Genomic DNA, 18,247 nt, shown 5'->3' with positions numbered 1-18,247 from the left:
GGAAAGTTTCTCCTTGAAATGACAGACAAGGGCCGGGAGAGAATGAGGAGGGAACATCCCTTTCCTTGTGTAATTTGATGTCAGCGTCTGGGTAACATGGAGAGCGGCTCTTAGGACCCTGTAGCCCAAACCATGATTTGAATTCATGGATATGCAAGCGTGGGGAACACAGCTTGTTAGCCCCCGAAAAGAAGTAGAAATAAGATGGGAAGTCAGAGAAAGAAGATTTTTATTTATTTAGTTAGTTTTAATTCTAAACACAAACACAAACACACACACACACACACACACACACACACACACACACAAAGAAACAGGAACAGAAGACACACAAACACAAGCCAAAACAGAAGAAACCAGGAGGTTGAGCCTACACTTGAAAGGGATCAAAGACAGCTTATAAAATAGAGAAGCCGGTCGAAGTCCAACCAGCTCCAACTGATACCGTGCTCTATCAGATGCCCCGTCAGTGAGAAGGGAAGAACAGAGAGATACCCAAATCAGTACAAAGGTCAAGGCTATAGGTCGTATTACGTGGACCTCTGTTCCTGAGTGGGAACGGAGGGGGTGTGAGAGAGGCAGCCGACACCTCTCTCGAGCCTGGTGAGATCACTGTATGACTTACTCAGCTGGCAGAAGTAACAGGACCAACTGGCGTGTCAGGTATTCCAGCTTCTTCCTTTTTCCCTGGTGGGGGAGGGATGGGAATTTGTCCAGCTGAATTTTACCTCTCGGAGAGCTGTTTTGCATGTAGACTTTGAATTGCCCATCACTTAATTTGTTTTTCTAGGAGGTAATAAAAAATGTAATTTATAACTGGTGGGTTCAGTGAGCAGAGACAGCGATAAGATTCCAAAGTCAGGGCATTGCTATTCGGTACCTTTAGCAATTCTGCTATATAATCAGGTTTACAGCAAGGCAAAGATGGGCCACTTGGGGCTACTGTAATCACCATTTATACCTCAGAAAATAGTGCCTAATGATTGGGGAAGGGTAAGTAAATAGATGACCAATAAAGCCCAAAGTAAAATCCAAACAGATCACCCTAGAAGTCATGCAGATGCTATCCAACATAAAATTGTTATGTCGCCTCAAAAATTGCACCCTCTGACTTATGATTGTGACTCAGACATAAGAAACCTAAGCCCTTTATATTAGAACTAACATAAAATGTAAATAGTTTTAATAATTTACTTTTATAGTATTTAACATATTATGTCTCTCCCTTTTAAAAGACAGAATGCAGCTATGTATCCCAGGCTGACCTTAAACTCACATATATAGCCCAGGTTGGTCTCAAAGTCATGATTTTCCTGCCTCGGTGTCCCTAGTACTGGGATTACAGCTGTGTGCTACTGCACCCAGCCTTTCTCTGTTTTATCTTTTTAAGATGCAAAACAACATCTCTAAAGAACTAGTCCAAATACAGCTTTCTAATTTTTATCTTTTCTTTCAGTTTTTTCTTTTGTTCTCACATTGATGCATTGAAGGAGGGAGCCATATTTACAAGATTTTCTCTATTTTACTGTACAATTTAAAATTGTTCATTAGGGCTGGAGAGATGTCTCAGCAATTAAGAGCCCTGACTGCTCTTCCAGAGGACCCTGGTTCAATTCCCAGCACCCACATGGCAGCTCATAACTGTCCCTTGGTAACTCAAGACCCAGGGGATCTGATGCCCTCTCCTGGCCTCCTTTGGGGACTGCACACATGTGCTGTATTGACATACATTCTGGCAAAACATACGCATAAAGTAAAAATAAATAAAATTCCAGAAAAAAAAACTAAAAGCAGTATATTACATTTGTATGATGTATTACTGTCTTCTCACACATCTTCCCCATGAGCCGCCAAGGCAAGGAAACTTTACAGAGGAATAGCGGGCAAGGCTGAATGCTCGCCTCATTGCTGCATTTACTCAACCTGTGAATGCTGGTGACATTTGAAATGAGCCTCACTTGAAGGTGGTGTTCTGCCTGGGGAGGAGAGACTGTCTCCTCAGATCTCACAGGTGGCCTTATTTCGTTAAGATGCCCTGGTCTTAGGTGGTGGGTAATGGGTGAGAGATGTTTTCTGAGGAGATGTAACATGCGTCTACTCTCTCTAGAAAAGAAGGGAACTCACAACAGTCCAAAGCCATTAGTGCACCAAAGTCCAACTTGTGAACCAGGGAGTTGGGGCTCCCACCAGGAGTATGGACGAATGGTTGCTTCCAGGAGCAGGGATGACTCCCAAGGAGCTGTGTCTTAGAAAGCCCGCCAAAATAGAAGTGATGCCTCCCCAGAGGAACCCTGCAAGCCTCTGCACAACTGCCAGGCAGCAGTGATCTCTCTGCAGTGTGCCTGTTCTGTCTCCCAGCAGCTGGGGATTGGGTCTATAAAACTGAGGAACGGGTCTTTCAGAACCCCATAAGTTCCACCTTTCCCAGTCATGGGATGTTTGTTTGCCACCTGGGTCTCAAAAGCCTTCTGTCTACCTCTTCAAGGGCATGTTCCAATTCCCATACATAGTAGGGTCTGCTCCTGGCTTGTCCCGGACTTGGTTCTCAGAGTGACGTCAATGACACTACTAAACACACCTGAGAATGAAGCTGGTTTATGTATTGGGAGAACCAGTGTGGCTTCATAGACCAGTCTGATCCGGTCTCTGGTATAGCCAGTGTGTGCTGTCCCTGCTAGCAGGATTATGTATGATGACAAACCACATAATGAGACTGAATGACGGGCAGGATGGGAGGAGGGTGGCAGATGTTGAGTAGGGGACGAAGAGAAATGGCATGTATTGATGCTGGCAATGTCTTTTCATCCCTGTGGTCACGACATTATCACCAATACCTACTGCCATCCTTGGTCCCAGGCTAGAAGGGAGGAGATGGAAACCCAAGATGAACTACCTTGCCCAAGCATGGGTTTGATTTTATTTGTAGGTATTGCTTCTTGAGGTGTTGTCTGTCACTCTCAAGTCGGGAACATCTGAGGTCAGCAATAGAGAGCTATCTCCTGGAGAACTGGGCTTGAAGGTGACAGGTCTGTCTGTAGATAGAAAAGCTCACGTTGGCACTTGGAAGGTAGAGGCAGACAGACGAGGACTTCAGGGCCATCCTGTGCTACATCGGATCTTATCACCAATGAAACAAAACACCCACGTTAAGGACCAAGTTGGTTTGATTTGCTTTGAGTCTTGGCTCCTTTGGCAACATCAGCTGTTTGTGTTATAAATTCACTTCCGTGACACCCCCCCTCCCCCAACACGTGGCCCTCTGTCCTGGCTGCCTTATGTAATGAAGCTAGCCAAGGCATGGCTCATGCCTTGAATTTAAGGTTTTCAAGAAACTTTTTGGAATTCTTTACTTAATAGTGACATAAATACCCTATGACTAATATTTAATTTGATGAGCAGCAGTCGGGGACCCTTATCCTTTCTCCTTTTGCAATTTTATCACTTCACATTAACTTTTAGAGGTTTAAATATGTCATCTCGTCACGACTCTGTAAGTTTTAATTATCAAAGCAGCTACATCAGTTTTTACCAAAAGCAGAGTGACCTTATTTTATGGCTGAAACAAAACCCAAGGCTCGGTCCCAGCAGCAGACACTTAATAGGTCATTTCATAAAGATTTATCTATACTTAGTGGACAGAGGAGAATTTCAAATAGGGTCAAACCAGGTACACACTTATCCTTAATCACTTAAGGCACGATAGGATTTTCTTCCATTAAAGGCAACATCTTGGTTAAATGATGTTTGTTTTTATGATGACTCAAAAAAAAAAAAAACCCAATAACCCCCCCCCCCCAAAAAAAAAAACCAAAGCAAAACAACAACAAAACTCCTGCACTCAATAATTTAGAGGACAGAAAATTCAGCAACCAATTTTAATATAACCGCAGGGAAAACAGAACCAACAAGCTAGTTTTCTTTGATTTCAGCAGAAGGAGGCTTCTCTATGGGACCCGAGAAGCAGGCAGTGTTTCGTAACTGTATTTATACACCTGGCATAAGAAACGAGTCCGCCAGAATGAAAGCAAAAATCTAGGGCAGAAATAGCTGGGTGTTGGAGGGAGGTGGGCATGCGTGTAGGAGAGGGGGTGAGGGACACGCGTCTCCTGTCTCTTAGATTTAGAAATATCAATTCCGACCTGTCTTCTTGCTTACTTCGCCGCTGCGCAACTCTTTGAAGAGATGTGATTAAATCCCTCAGCCTCTGCACCCCCTTCCCACTCCCACCATCCCCTTCCCTAGCAAAATCTGTTGCCGGCGCCTATTCTGTGGTCCTTTCTTGTGTGGGTTTTCTCTGCGGACTAACAGCTAAATCAGGAAAAGGTCTTGGCCACAGCTCACTGCTTCAGTGACTCCTCTGAGGCCAGCTGGGGACTGACAGCCTCAGACCCCCCCCCCCCAACCTCCCAACCACTTGCCACACATAGGCAATCGCCTTGAAAGGCAGATGCTTTCCTCTGTTAACCTCAGGCCGGAAAATGAAAACCGGAAGTACGCTGATCGTTCATGCAGTTGCCCGCTGCTCATTCTAGGAACCAGAACCAAAGAAATGTTTGGTGGGAGCGAGACGTGGCTTTTCTTAACAAATAAACATTTCACGTGCAGAGTCAGTACCAAATGTGGTTTACAGAGTTCTCTGAAGAAAAAAACAAAAAACTAAATGGCCCTACTTTTTTTTTTTTTTTTTTAAATCTTCCTATCAGTGAGGAACTGAGGTAGTGGTGCCGAGGCTGGGAAGGTAAATGCTTGGTATTTAGAGGATAGGCCTCATTTTCTTGATTTTATAAAACATCGTTAAAACAGACTTAAGGCTTTATAAATTATAATTTTGTCATTACAGATAAAAGCATCCTTTCAAGCATGTTTTGGATGAGGTCTGAAGAAAGGGATTGTTTGCTATCTTACTTAGCTGCTGGAAATTTTCTGTAATGAGAATGTCATTTGTCTGCTTTCTCAAGCCCAGCTTTCCACAGGAAAGGCTGCCTGTCCACTGGAGAACAGTACAAGCCACAGAAGCAGCAAGTGGCTACCAAACGGAATCCACATCCTGTAGCCCTGACGGGTGCACGCCCTCATAGCCTGCCTCATTCCGGCTGGCTCGTTCCCTGTAAACTCGATTAGTAGTCTCTCGGGCCTGCCTGAGTGGATGTTAGTGCTCAGTGAAGGAGCTTGCTTGCTAGGACCTGCACGCCTAAAAGAGCTGAGACAGGCGAGCCCTCCCACCCTCTAGTCATCAAGGCATTCCCTGCACTATGGGAACGCAGAGAGCCTGCTTTCTGTGATCCAGATGTCACATGACCTCTCCTTCAGATTCCTCAGCACTAACTTAACTAAGGACCAGAGGAGCTTAGTCTCACAAACCAGACTCAGAATGACAATCAAATGGCAGAGGGCAGGTAGGTGATGGGGATGTGTCATTGAGTCCAGGATGCGTAGTCAGATAGTCTAGCCTCCTACTAATTTACAGGGCTATCTAGACCCTCCGTTGTTTCAATGGCAGTCCCAAGTCTTCTCGTCTCTTAAATGGAAATAATTAGGTCCTCAGAAGCGTATGTGAGAGCCAAAGTTAATTGCTTGGTATATCGTTAATACTCAACAAATACAAACTACTATCAGTAAAGACAAGCAGACATGAGGTTTTCAAATGCCACATGGCAGTCAGGCATGGTGGCCCACACCTTTAATCCCGGCACTTGGAAGGCAGAGGCAGGCAAATCTCTGCGAGTTGCAGGCCAAGCTGGACTACAAGGCAAAGCAAGTTCCAGAACAACCAAGGCTGTTACATAGAGAAACCTGTCTCAAAAAATAACTAAATGAAATAAAATTTAAAAAATTAAATAAAATGCCGCATGATTCTGGTGTCTTTGAACCCATTTCTTGAATGAGCAAGTAGTGGGCATATTTAACTTAGCTTTGAAAGACATCTTTCACCTCAGTTCTGCAAACGTTGGTTTTGTGTGTTGGCTTCCATGCAGAGAAGCAGGCACGAAGGCAAGCTCTCCCAGCTGAGCATTTTTGCTTCATGCTATGTCTGGCCTCTACAAGTTATCTAATGAATATTTATGAATCAGTACTAATACACGTCTACCTCAGAGAATTGCAGCCGGGTATCCTCTGACCTTTCTTCCTGTCTCCCCTGTTTTCTGGGGTCTTGATACTGACAATTATGGTTGTAACATCTATTTTTATTAAACGAGAAAGGGACAAAATTAGGAAAATGAAAGGCTTGGGTGTGCTTGGCTCTGTTGCTTTTTAAAACGCGTATTAACTATTAACGTTAACTTTGTTCTGGGCATTCTGCCAGCTGCTTTTCTCATTGCTCTATCTTTTAGTCATTTCAAGAACATAAAGGGAAGTTATTTCAGCTGAGGATCTGGGAAGTTGTGCAGTCTGCTCTAAGCTAAACAGCCTGAAGTGGCAGAGTCTTCAGCCATCAATAGCTAGAAATATCTATTTCTCGTTTCTCAAATATTTTTGGAGGGCCCACTATGTGCTGTTCACTTTACTAGGGGCTAAGGACGCGGTGGCTGACAGTAGATAGGCCATTGCAATTCCGTATCACAGTGTAGGGAGTTAGGTCTTGCATGCAGGGAGCACGGGGCTTGCAAGGCTCAGGGGTAGAAACAAGTAAGGGACTTGTGAGGTTTTGCAAGGAGTTTATTTCAGTACTCAGTACATTATAATCAAGGCCTGGGCAGAGCACCACAGGCTCTCAGGAGGGGGCCACTTCCTCTGTTTGGGTAAGTCAGACCAAGCATGAGTTTCCTTGAAGTACTGTGTCAGCTGCTAAGGCTCTTGGGATGTTTCACAAAGTAGTAATAATGGGCTCTGGGGTGATTATGTTCATTTCTATGATTAAAGTTTTTCGAAATAAAATTTAAAATGTAAAGACTCTCCACAGTTATTCCTTTTTCTTGGCCCCCATCATGAGTGGAAGGGCAGCCTTGACTGGGTCAGAGCATACAGAATAAGGTTGGTGGTGTGTGTATGTGTTTGTGTGTGTGTACGTGTTTGTGTATGTATGTGTGTGTGTGTGCATGTGTGTGTGTCTATGGTGCATGTGGAAAACATCTTGATTTGTGTTATGGGCACAAATTTCTCCTAATAATACTAGTTGACCCTCTATACCTAATACTTGTCTCAGGCTGTGTCCTTGAGCTACAGTGGTTTTTAAGGACTCATTGAGGCTCCTTAGAACCCTAGGAAGCAGGATCAGCTATGTCTAATGCTTCTCATGAGGAAATTGAGACACAGATATATTAAGAGATGTGTGTGCATGCAAGACGAGACGGAAGCAGAGTTCAATATTTAAGGCCGGGACAGGGTGGCCTCAAGCAGCTACTCTTGATAGCTGGCAGTGTAAAAGAACTTTGTGATGTTCATGACATCACTTGCGTCAATTAAATGTAAGTCCTGGGTCTCCGGCTGGCTGTTTATTTATGGGCAGTCCCACGGATAGCCCATCCAGCATTATCTTCTATCCCAGATGTTAGAGCTTGTGACTGCCGTTGGCAGAAAAGCAAGGTGCCCATTCCACCCTTGTGAGCTATTATGGAGGGGAGTCCTGCCTGTGGCTTGGTGGCACTTTTCACGCAAGTCTGAAAGCAAAGTTAACTTCTTCTCAGAGGCCTTCATAAAGGTTCAGCCAAAGAATGGCAGTCGTGTGTTTCTAATGAAGCATTTTCGGGCTCATCATGTGACCAGGTTCCACCCCAAATTCTAATTTAAGGGCTTAAGAGTAGGGACTGGAATGTCAAGATCTGAAAACAAGACAAACTCCATATGTGAATATGACATATGGGGAAGCAGATATGGTGTAAAGATAAGAGAATATGATATATAGATAAGAGGTCCTTAATGTGCCTTGTTAATAGAGAACAATGATGAATTACTGATATCACCTATGATGATGATGATGATGATGATGATGATGATGATGATGATGATAACAAATTAAGGTAGTTGAATCAAAGACTATCAATGAAAACTTGTGACTTAAATGCCCCCACCCCTTTATGAGACTGGTTCTCTTGTAGTATAGGCTAGACTTGAATTCTCTTTGCAGCCAAGGTTGACCTTGAACTTCTGATTGTTCTGCCTCTGCCTCCTGAGTACTGGGATTACATTTGTGCACCACTGAGCTTAGTTTTATGCGCTGCTGGGAATCGAACACATGGGGCAAGCATGCTACCAGCTGAGCTACAGTTCTAGCCCCCTATTCTGAGATCTCACTGGAAACGTATTTGAAGGTCTATAGCCTTTGGTATCCCAGTGTTGAGATCCTTGGGGGGTTTCGTTTGTTTGCTTCTTTGTTTGCTTGGTTTGTTTTGTATTTTAGACAGGATCTCACTGTGTGACCCACACTGGTACCAAACTCAAATCCTCATAAAGCGAGCAATCCTTTATAGAAAGTGATCATTTCTCCCTGTGTTTCTTTTATAAAACCAACTCACAGATTCACATCCTCTGGTCTGTCCTCCCTGCATATTCTTTTCTTAGTGTGTGTATGAATGTTCACATGTGTGTAGGAGTACCTGGGTGGGCACATGTACCCTTGGGTGTGGAGCCAGAAGCTGAAAAAGAATGTCTTCCTTGGTCATTTACTAACATTGACTTTATTTACTAAGGCAGGGTCTCTCTCCCTGAGCTGAGCCCACAGCTTGTCAATTCATCTCTTCTAGCTCTCCAGGCTCCCATCCCATCCCCACTCCTGAGCCTGGGATTACAGGAGCACTACCACACACACTCAGCACTTATAGGGATGTCGAGGATCCAAAAGCTGGTCATTAGTCTTGTATAGGCAAGTCTTTCTCTACTGAACCATCTCCCCTGCTATTTTCCTACATGTGCTATTCAGAGCATTCCCCAGAGATCCCAGTTGTTAAATTTAACCAGCCCTGAGTTTTAATGGTTGCCTTGATATCCCCAGTTCTGCCCTTACATCTGCCATGAGTTTTCTACTGTTCCTTTAGCAGATGTGACGCTGCCGTTCAGGTGCGGCTCCCACCACTTCACCAGCTGCCTGCAGGTATCTCCAGCAGGAGAGGAGAGAGCGAGAGGTTCAGAAAACAGCCTTGATTAGATAGCCAGACATTTGAAAAGCCTTCATTTCCCCCAAACGCAGAGACGTAAGATAGCCATTGTCTTGTGGTGACACTGAGTAACTTTGCTGAAAAAAATGAGAGAAAACCTTTAGAAGTCTTCCCTACTTCCTGGCTACTACGTTATTATAATGGCAAGGACGCTGCTGCAGACATGAGATGGCTCATTTTGTTTCTCGTAGGCTGCCAATTCTATCTCTAAGCTTGGTGAGCCTTCCTGGTAGTGTGGGTCAATCCTAAGAAGTGTTCACATTTGCTCATGTATTAGTTTGTCCGTTTGTCCATCCGTCTGTCTGTCCATTCACCCAACTGCCTCTCCTTTCTTCCTTCATGAATACACATTTCCAAGAAACACAAAATTAGAAGTTTCACCCACCACTAAGACAAAACAAAAAGAATCCAGCTTAATTAAGCTTTTGTGATAACCAAGGAATATAATTTTATTCTTATACTCTTTTCTTCCTCCACGTTGTTTGAAATCAGTACATTAAGATAGTTTTTGGGAAAAAAGCAGAAGGATGTAACACTTCCATCCTGTAAGATCCATCGTACTGAAGATGAACAGTAACGTGTTTTGGTGGCAGGAGCTCTGGGTTTTCAACATTTCTTATTGACTGAGAGTTCTATACTGCAGCTAAAATCTCATCATGCTGGAGGCTGGGCGACACCATATAGTGACTGGCTGCACAGAAAGACTGCTCCAGAAGGAGACGAGTCCACTGCTGCTTCGCTTGCACTGTCTCTGTTAAGAAAGGGCTGCAGTTCTGAAAAGTACGTGCTCTTCGTGAGGTGGGCAGTGGCTTACACAACAGACTCCCCGAGAGGAGCCAACGTAATATTAGATTTCAACTAAGTGCTAATTAAAAAGATCCTGACTATTTACTGTTTTCTCAGGACACATCCTTGTCATCATTTAAGAGACAACATTAAGCTTAGCTGGTGGTGTATACCTAACATTCTAGCACATGAGTTCATGCCTGCCTTACATAGGAAGTACGGGAGTGCCAGAACTGCACATCAGGCCCTGTCTTACAAACAAACAAAACAAAACAACAATAATAAATGATAGCACTAGAGTCACACACCTCATTAAGACTCTACTACTGTCCAGAAACTTTCTAGTCTGCAGACTCCCAGGAAAATTCCCCTCAGTGGTTGCAGAAGGTCTCATGCCTATTTGGGCAGTCATTACAGGCCCAAACTTTCTTCACAGTTTTAGTAGATTAGGCTGAAATTGCATAGCACATTTGGAACATTAAAAATCTACACCTCATTTGCATTTGGGAATTACTATAAAGTAAATACAAAGCCTTACAATTCATAATTGGAAATCTGTAAATTCTCTAAGCCCTTTTCATGCTTGAAGCTGCCAAGTTAAATGCCTTTGGAATAATAGCTCCTAATGTCCAGCGTTTTATACCTCAGTTTGGATGTATAATATGTGCTCATCCCCGTCCCTCTTCTTATCCTAGACACTGCAAAACCATTGTTCTCTGAAGAATAATTACCACTTGTAAATGCAAACATTTGTTTAAGGTAATTAATAGCAACCAGTAAAAAGAAAGGGATTTATGCACCATGGAATGTATGCCTAAGAATTTACGGTAAGCTGGGCAAGTTTGACTGCTTCTGTCTTTTCTTTTCCTTTGGTTCTGGGGACTATCCTCAGGCCCTAACATGTCCACTCTATTTATCAGTTATAATCCTTGCCTTGGAGTTTTCTGTTAATTTTTTTTTAAAGATTTATTCTCTCTCTCTCTCTCTCTCTCTCTCTCTCTCTCTCTCTCTCTCTCTCTCTCTCTGTGTGTGTGTGTGTGTGTGTGCACGCCTGAGTGAGTTTATGTGTGCCATGTGCATGCAGGCGCCTGTGGGGGCCACATATCCTGGAACTAGAGTTCCACGTGGTTCCACGTTGAGTGTGGGGAACAGACTCTCTGGAAGAGCTATAAGTCCTCTCAGTGACTGAGCCGTCTTGTAGACCCAATTTACTTCTTTGTAATAGCAGTTGTATGGTACAAAAACTCAGGGTTGCTTTATTACTTCAGAAGTTAAGCATATAGATAGATATTCCTTTCATCAAGCATCATTTTTATATGAAAGATGATAATTGTTTCACAAACAATTTTCTTGCATTGGCAAAATGTGACTCCCCCAGTTTATTGAAGCATCTCTACACATGACTTCTGAGGGTGCCGGTACAGGTCAGTTGGTAAAGCACTTGCTTAGCATGCATGAGACTCCTAAGTTCAGACCCCAATAGCACATACAGAAAAAGTGCTTTTGGGTAGATTTTTTAAAATCGATGTACTTATTTTTTATGTATTGAATATAATTTAACTTTTCTTTGAACAATTTGAATATCAAAATTAAGGGAGAAGAGTTTTAAGTACTGTAAGTAGAGCAAGAAAACAGTATCCACTCCCTCACCCCACCCATCACAACCCTCAACACAAGCAACTCTGCCTTCTCTGTATTGCCATGAGGCAAAGTTGTCTGCAAGGATATGGATGCCATTCTCATCCCTGCCATCCAATCGGCCATGCTACCTGCATACTTCCTTAAAAGCCTGTCCATCTTTGCCAAGGATTCTCCTATCATTCCGGCCGTCAGGGTCTTTCTGTTGGATGGCAGAGTTTGCTAGCTCCTCTGTCTGTTGTGGTCTAAGCACCCTGAAGTCCATTCTCCATTTTATAGTCAGAGTGACCCTTCTAAAAACAGATCTGTGGTCTAATCACACCTCTGCTTAAAACTTTTTAATGGCTTCCTGGTGCTTTCAGAATAAAGGCTTCCAACTTTAACGTGGCCTCCCTCAAGGCCCTTCATGACTCAGTCCCTGTTACTTGTGATTTTTTTTTCTGTCTGCTTGATTTAGCTGTTTCTGATTGTTAAAAATGCCCAGCCATATGGGGAGCTTGTCAATTTCTCTTTGCAACTTTGGTCATTCTTCTTTCTATAATTGAAAGCCATGTTGTTGGGTACATTAAGTTTCTTGGTAAAGACTTTTATTATTATACTACTACATATTTGGTTTAAAGGATTATTGTCTGATAGTTATCGTTTGATCAACTGCCTTTTTGGTTACTGTTTTAACATATATCCTGTTATAGCACCTTTCTATAGTTTATTTACTTCTGTGTGTCTCACACTAACACCATTTATTTGAATACTGCTTTTATTTGTTTTTGTTAAATTTAAATCAGTATGATGTTCTATGTCTTTATAAAAAGTAATTTCATTATGTTTATTATACTCACTCATATCTGTTTGGATTTAATTCTGTTTTGTGCTTTTTGTGGCTATCTTGTGTTTATTTTGCTTCCTGCTGTATTATTAGTTTTCTATATTAGCTCTCTTCAATTCTGTGCTACACAGTCTTTCTGTTGATTGAGAAGCTCTGGATTTTCACACACAAAACATGCAGAATATAGACTGATCAGACTAGTGGCATGGTAGCCTAGCTATCTGGTAGGATCATTTGAGCCCAGGGGTAGGAAACTTGTTTGGACTACATAGTGAGACCCCGTCTTAAAGGAAAAATAAACTTCAGAGAGAGTCATTATTCCTGCCTTTTCCCAAACATGACAAAGGTCTTAGAGCTCTTCAACTATCCATTTTATATTTGCCCTCATGCATTTATTTTTTTGGTTGCTTTGTTTTGTTTCTTCCTTTGAGTCCTGCTTAGCTTTGGCCACCCGAGTACTGGGATAACAGGTGTGTTCTACCATGCCTAATATTTTCGTGTATTAAAAAAAAAAAACCCAAAGCACAAAGGTAGGAATTATTTAATCCTACTTTATATTTTATTAATTTCCTCCCCTCACCAGTATCTCTTCTCTCTTAGCTTTCTCCTAATGGTTTTTTTTTGTTTTGCTTTGTTTGTTTTTGGTTGGTTGACTTTGCTCTAACAGTTTTTTGGGTATAGAACTGTGATCCATAAACTCTCCTAGACTTTACGAATGAAAGGGACTGTTTTACTGTCTTCCTTAAATGACGGTTTGTCTGGAACCCAAACTCTAAGTTGGTAGTTTTCCTTCCATATATGCCATTGTCTCCTTGGAGAATCTAGCTATAGTTCCTCTGCAGACAACCAATATTTCCCCTCCAGCAACAGCAACTTATCTCTACTCTTCACCCTCTTGACCTGTGACTTCACAATCTTGTGGCAAATGTCTGTCCTTATCTTCTCATGAAGTTCCCATGTTTTCATTAGAAAACTTTGAGCCTGCTCACACCCCCTTTAATTATAGCTTCTCTAGTCTGCTTGGCAGTTTTTCTTATCGGGATTCCAACTAAATGTAAGTCAGAATAACCCGACGTTAGCTCCTGTCTAAATTGCAGGCCTCCTTATTTTCCTTGGCTCTATCCTGGATGAGTTTTTGGTGCATTCCACTGACGTAGTCCTTTTTCTCTTTGACTTTTGTTAGCTACAGAGAAAAATTTTCCCACTTTAATAACCATGTTTTTATTTTGTAAGATTCCGATTAGTTCTTTTTCATTTTTGCCTGATTTTTATTCATGCTTCCCACAATTTCTTGTCCTTTTCAGAGCGATGCTGTACCTTCACTTATTACCTTGAAAATGCAAATGTACTTCATTTTAAAGATCTTTGTCTGGGGCCAGAGAGATGACTCACTGTCTAAGAGCACTTAACTGCTCTTGCAGAAGACCTGAGTTCAGTTCCTAGCACCCATGTTAGGCAGCTCACAACTGCCTGTAATTTCAACGTCAGGCAACCTAATGCCTTCATCTGGCCCCCGAGGGTATCCACACTCACGTGTGCACACATGTGTATATGTGCACATACACATACATTTACAAAATAAATAAAGCTTAACCTTTAGGGCATCTGCCTTCATATCCACATATCCACACACATAATTTAAAATTAAATTTAAAGGTCTCTTAAAGAGTATAGAAATCAAGACAGGTGTGGTGGTGCATTCCTTTAATGTAAGCACTCGGGGGGGGGGGAACAGGAAGGCCCTTACAAGGTCAAAGGCAGCCTGGTCTACACACTGAGCTTTAGGTTAGCCAGGGCTACTGAGTCAGTCTCTGTCTGTCTGTCTGTCTGTCTGTCTGTCTGTCTGTCTGTCTGTCTCTCTCTCTCTCTCTCTCTCCCTCTCTCTCTCTGTGTTATGCACATGTGCATGCTTGCACTTTACAAGACATGATTTCTCTGTGTAGCCTTGGCTGCTCTAGAACTAGCTCTGTAGACCAGGCTGGCTTAGAACTCACAGAGATCTGCCTGCCTCTGACTTGGAAGTGCTGGATGGTGTGGGAGGTCCTTCTGTCTATGTGTTGCCTTTATTGGTTAATGAATAAAGAAACCATCTTGGCCTGTGATAGGGCAAAAGAACAGAGCTAGGTGGGGAAAACTAAAGTGAATGCTGGGAGAAAGGAGGCGGGGTCAGAGAGAAGCCATGGAGCACCACTGGAGACAGACACGGGAACTTTAGCGGGCAAGCCACAGCCATGTGGCGATATACAGATTAAGAGAAATGGGTTAAATTAATATGTAAGAGTTAGTCAATAAGAAGCTAAAGCTAATGGGCCAAGCAGTGATTTAATTAATACAGTTTCTGTGTGATTATTTCAGTTGGGGGGGGGTCCCGGCCGGTACAAACAAGTAGGCTCCTCCAACAGCTGGGATTAAAGGTGTGCACCACCATGGATGGCTGAGACCCTGTCTTTTTTTTTTTTTTTTTTTTTTTTTTTTTTTGGTTTTTCGAGACAGGGTTTCCCCATAGTTTCTAGAGCCTGTCCTGGAACTAGCTCTTGTAGACCAGGCTGGCCTCGAACTCACAGAGATCCGCCTGCCTCTGCCTCCCGAGTGCTGGGATTAAAGGCGTGCGCCACCGCCGCCCGGCTGAGACCCTGTCTTAAAATAAATAGATGAATACATCTTTAAAAATCTCGTTCAGTCTGTAGAGTTAGTTTCATCTGGAGGACACTTGTGGCTCTAGACATTTTTATCATTTAGAACCTGGCAGTTAAGGTCACTTTGAAGAGGGCATTTCTACTTGCTTATGTTTCTCTGGTTTGTGTTAGCATATTTTTTCCTCCCCTGCTGTGCGTCTTCCTCCAAAGTTAGTCATTTTTGCCTCCATTTGCCTCCCTGGCCTTAGATCTGGAACCAAGTTTAAAGTTTGTTTCTTGATGTTCCCACTTTATCCACTGATGTTGGGACACCACAGACCCAGCTGTGTGGCTTGTTTCCTGGTTCCAAGGCAGGCTTTGTCCTTTGCTTTCATGGTGTGGGGTGGCAGCGATATTTTCAGACTCTGTTCTTTGGCTCATACACTCAGTCTGGCTCCTGTCCTCTCTAGTCTGAAGTCTGTTTTGTGTCTGCCGCCATACAGGAGACAGAAATCTTGGCTTTGGGGCCTAGACCCCAGTGGGCTCCTGGCTGTAGCCTGCCAAGTGTTTTCTGTTTCAATTCCATTTCTGTTTCATGACTATGTTTACTTTGTTTCTGAGCCTGATTGTGTCTTTTTGGTTTTCTCTTTCTATATTTTAGTCTTATTACCTTTTCTTAGAAAAAGAATATGTTTTGCCTGCATGTATTTTGTGCACCTTGTGTATGTAGTGTCCGTGGAAGCCAGAGGAGGGCACTGGATTCCCCTGGAACAGGCAGTTGCCAACTGTCACATGAGTCATACAAACGGAATCCAGGTCTGCCGGACCACCTCTCCAGCCTCCATCTTCACTATCTTTATGTAGGAAAAGGAATGGTTAAAACCTGACCTTGCTGCACCAGCTTGGGCAAATATATTCCCGTGTGTGCCTCTTCCTCTTTTCTCTAGTCTTCCACTAGAAGCTCTGCTCTAGAGGAAAAAAAAAACAAAAACAAAACTGCTTTTACTTTCCACATGGTCAACAAATCACCTGTCCTTCTCTGGAACACCGAGTTAGGATGATAGAAACCGTAGAAGACAGTGTAGATAAAACAAACAAACACCATTATTACATACAAAGCAAGAAACCACTAGTTTCTAGACCTGTAACTCAAAAGGCATTGTTAAGAGTCTCTGATGACCCTTGACCCCTACGAAATCTGGCCTCTGAATGCCACCAAAGAAGAAGGATCTGTAGGGCAGACATGCTTATCTGAGATTACTGACTGTGTATTTCAGGAGGCAGGAGAGGAAAATATGAATGAATCCCGAGCAACTGAGTCCTTCTTGCTAGATTAGTTCCAGTCGAGAACCATGGGCTGATAATGTAATATATGCGTTCACTTGTGCAACAAGATCAGAATGCAGAGAATGGTTTAAAGAGCTGTGAGTGGTCCTTCAGTAGAGTGGTCCTCTGTCTCCTCAGGACATCCTTCAAGGCTTTCCAAGGCTTTCCCCACCTCCTTTGTCCCAGCAACTCCCATTCATCCTGGTGCCCAGGATAAAACACTCATTGATGTTTACTACATCCCGACCATACAGGAAGCAACATACTTATCTGTTTAATTCTATGGAGTTTGCAATCTTTAAATTGAGGCTTTTTTTTTTCCACTTTTAACATTGTGGATGAAAAAAATCAAGAGCAGGGAACACGTTAAAAAAATATCAGGTAAATGTGAGTAGCAAGTCAGGCTGGAGTTCCCCAGCACCAGAGCTGCATTCTTGGTCGTGTGTAGGCTCCCTTACATATTTGTCATCTCTGATGCCTACAACAACACAGTATGGCACCAGAATACATAAATCAACAAAATATATTCTCAAGCTAGCTGCCCAGAGCAGACTCGAAGTAACTTTAACATAAGGATTTATAAAGACCGCTTAACCTCTTTTGGCATCAGAGTCCTCTTTATAAATATGGATATGAACATCCCACTTTGAAGGTGTCTGTGGAGGCTGCTGAATTCAACAGTTCTCCGTTGTCACTTCTGCGCAGCCCATTCAACTTACGTCTTCTTTCCCTGGCTGCCGAAGGAGACAGCTGTTCTCTTCCATCCGCCCTCCTGTCCCTGTGGCAAGCCTGCTTGGTTCCAGAGAGAATGGATTCCTTTCGGCTCTTGATCCCTTATGCTTCTGAAGTGAATGAGGTTTCGCATACTAGGGGCAGCCACAGTGCCTCCGCGTTAAGACATGCTAGGTATTGCTCCATACTTGGTCGCAAGCCACAGAAGCTAATTCCAAGAGAAAAATAAACGACTGTGCTTGTATAATTACGTTAGTAGCTTCCTGTCAACCGTAACGCGTGCTTGAGTTAGTCAAGTTAGCAAGAGAAAAGGTTTACTATGGATCACGTTTGAGGCCCTGGTTCACGGTCCCACAAACCCCATTGCCTTCAGTTTTCTGGCAGGGGTGCTGGATGACAATGGCGAGGGACGCGAGGTGAAGTGAAATTGCTCTCCTCATAGCCAGGGAGCAACACAGAAACAGAGCAAGAGCCAAGTCCTCCAGTGTCTTTAAGGGCGCACCTGTAACCACCAGGTCTCTCACTAGGTTTCTCATCTCAGGCTTTTATGCCTGCCTTTTTTATATGCATGCTGAGGATCTTGGAAACCATGGAGCTACTTCTCAGATCACAAGCTTTATAAAGAATAACTTACTTGATCCGTACAAACAAGAGCTTTACAAACAAGAATTTACTTGACCTTAAACAGCTCTAATAATAGGCAATGCTTATTATGGTTTTATAAATAAGTTCGGTAAAGGCGGAGGTTGGACTGAAATATATGTATTTTAGTGGCTGGCTCAGGACTCTGTCTGCAGTCCATGGTACCACATATTTGTCTGAGTAGCTCCATTTTATCGATAGATCCAAAGAGAAAAACCATTTACCTGAAACCACAGACTATTGCCTGTGAAAGCAAGGCGATCGCTTCAGTCTTTTGAAAGCGATCTGTGGAAAGATGATGCTGATATGCACTGGCCGTCGTGAGTCCACTTGCCTATAGTGCGGTCAACAGCGTCACCTCACCGCCTTAACTTTCTCAGCTCAAGGACATGGGGGGACCGGAGCCAGGCAAACTATTGGAAGAGGACTGTGGTTCTGCGTGTTCTGCATGCCAGGTTGGAAACCGACCCCTGCTTGTTAGCTGGAGGCTCAGTTTAGGTGATACTTGGCCCATACCTCCCACCTTTCCTCACTGAGGTGCCCCAAGTTCTCCTAAGAAGCTGCCCCTTTATCCCACTGTCTTGTAGTAA

The sequence above is a fragment of the Arvicola amphibius genome, chromosome 14, assembly GCF_903992535.2.
Source record: "Arvicola amphibius chromosome 14, mArvAmp1.2, whole genome shotgun sequence".
In the NCBI taxonomy this organism is placed as follows: Eukaryota; Metazoa; Chordata; class Mammalia; order Rodentia; family Cricetidae; genus Arvicola; species Arvicola amphibius.
The sequence above is the reverse complement of the archived record's forward strand: the minus strand, read 5'-3'. Positions refer to the sequence as shown.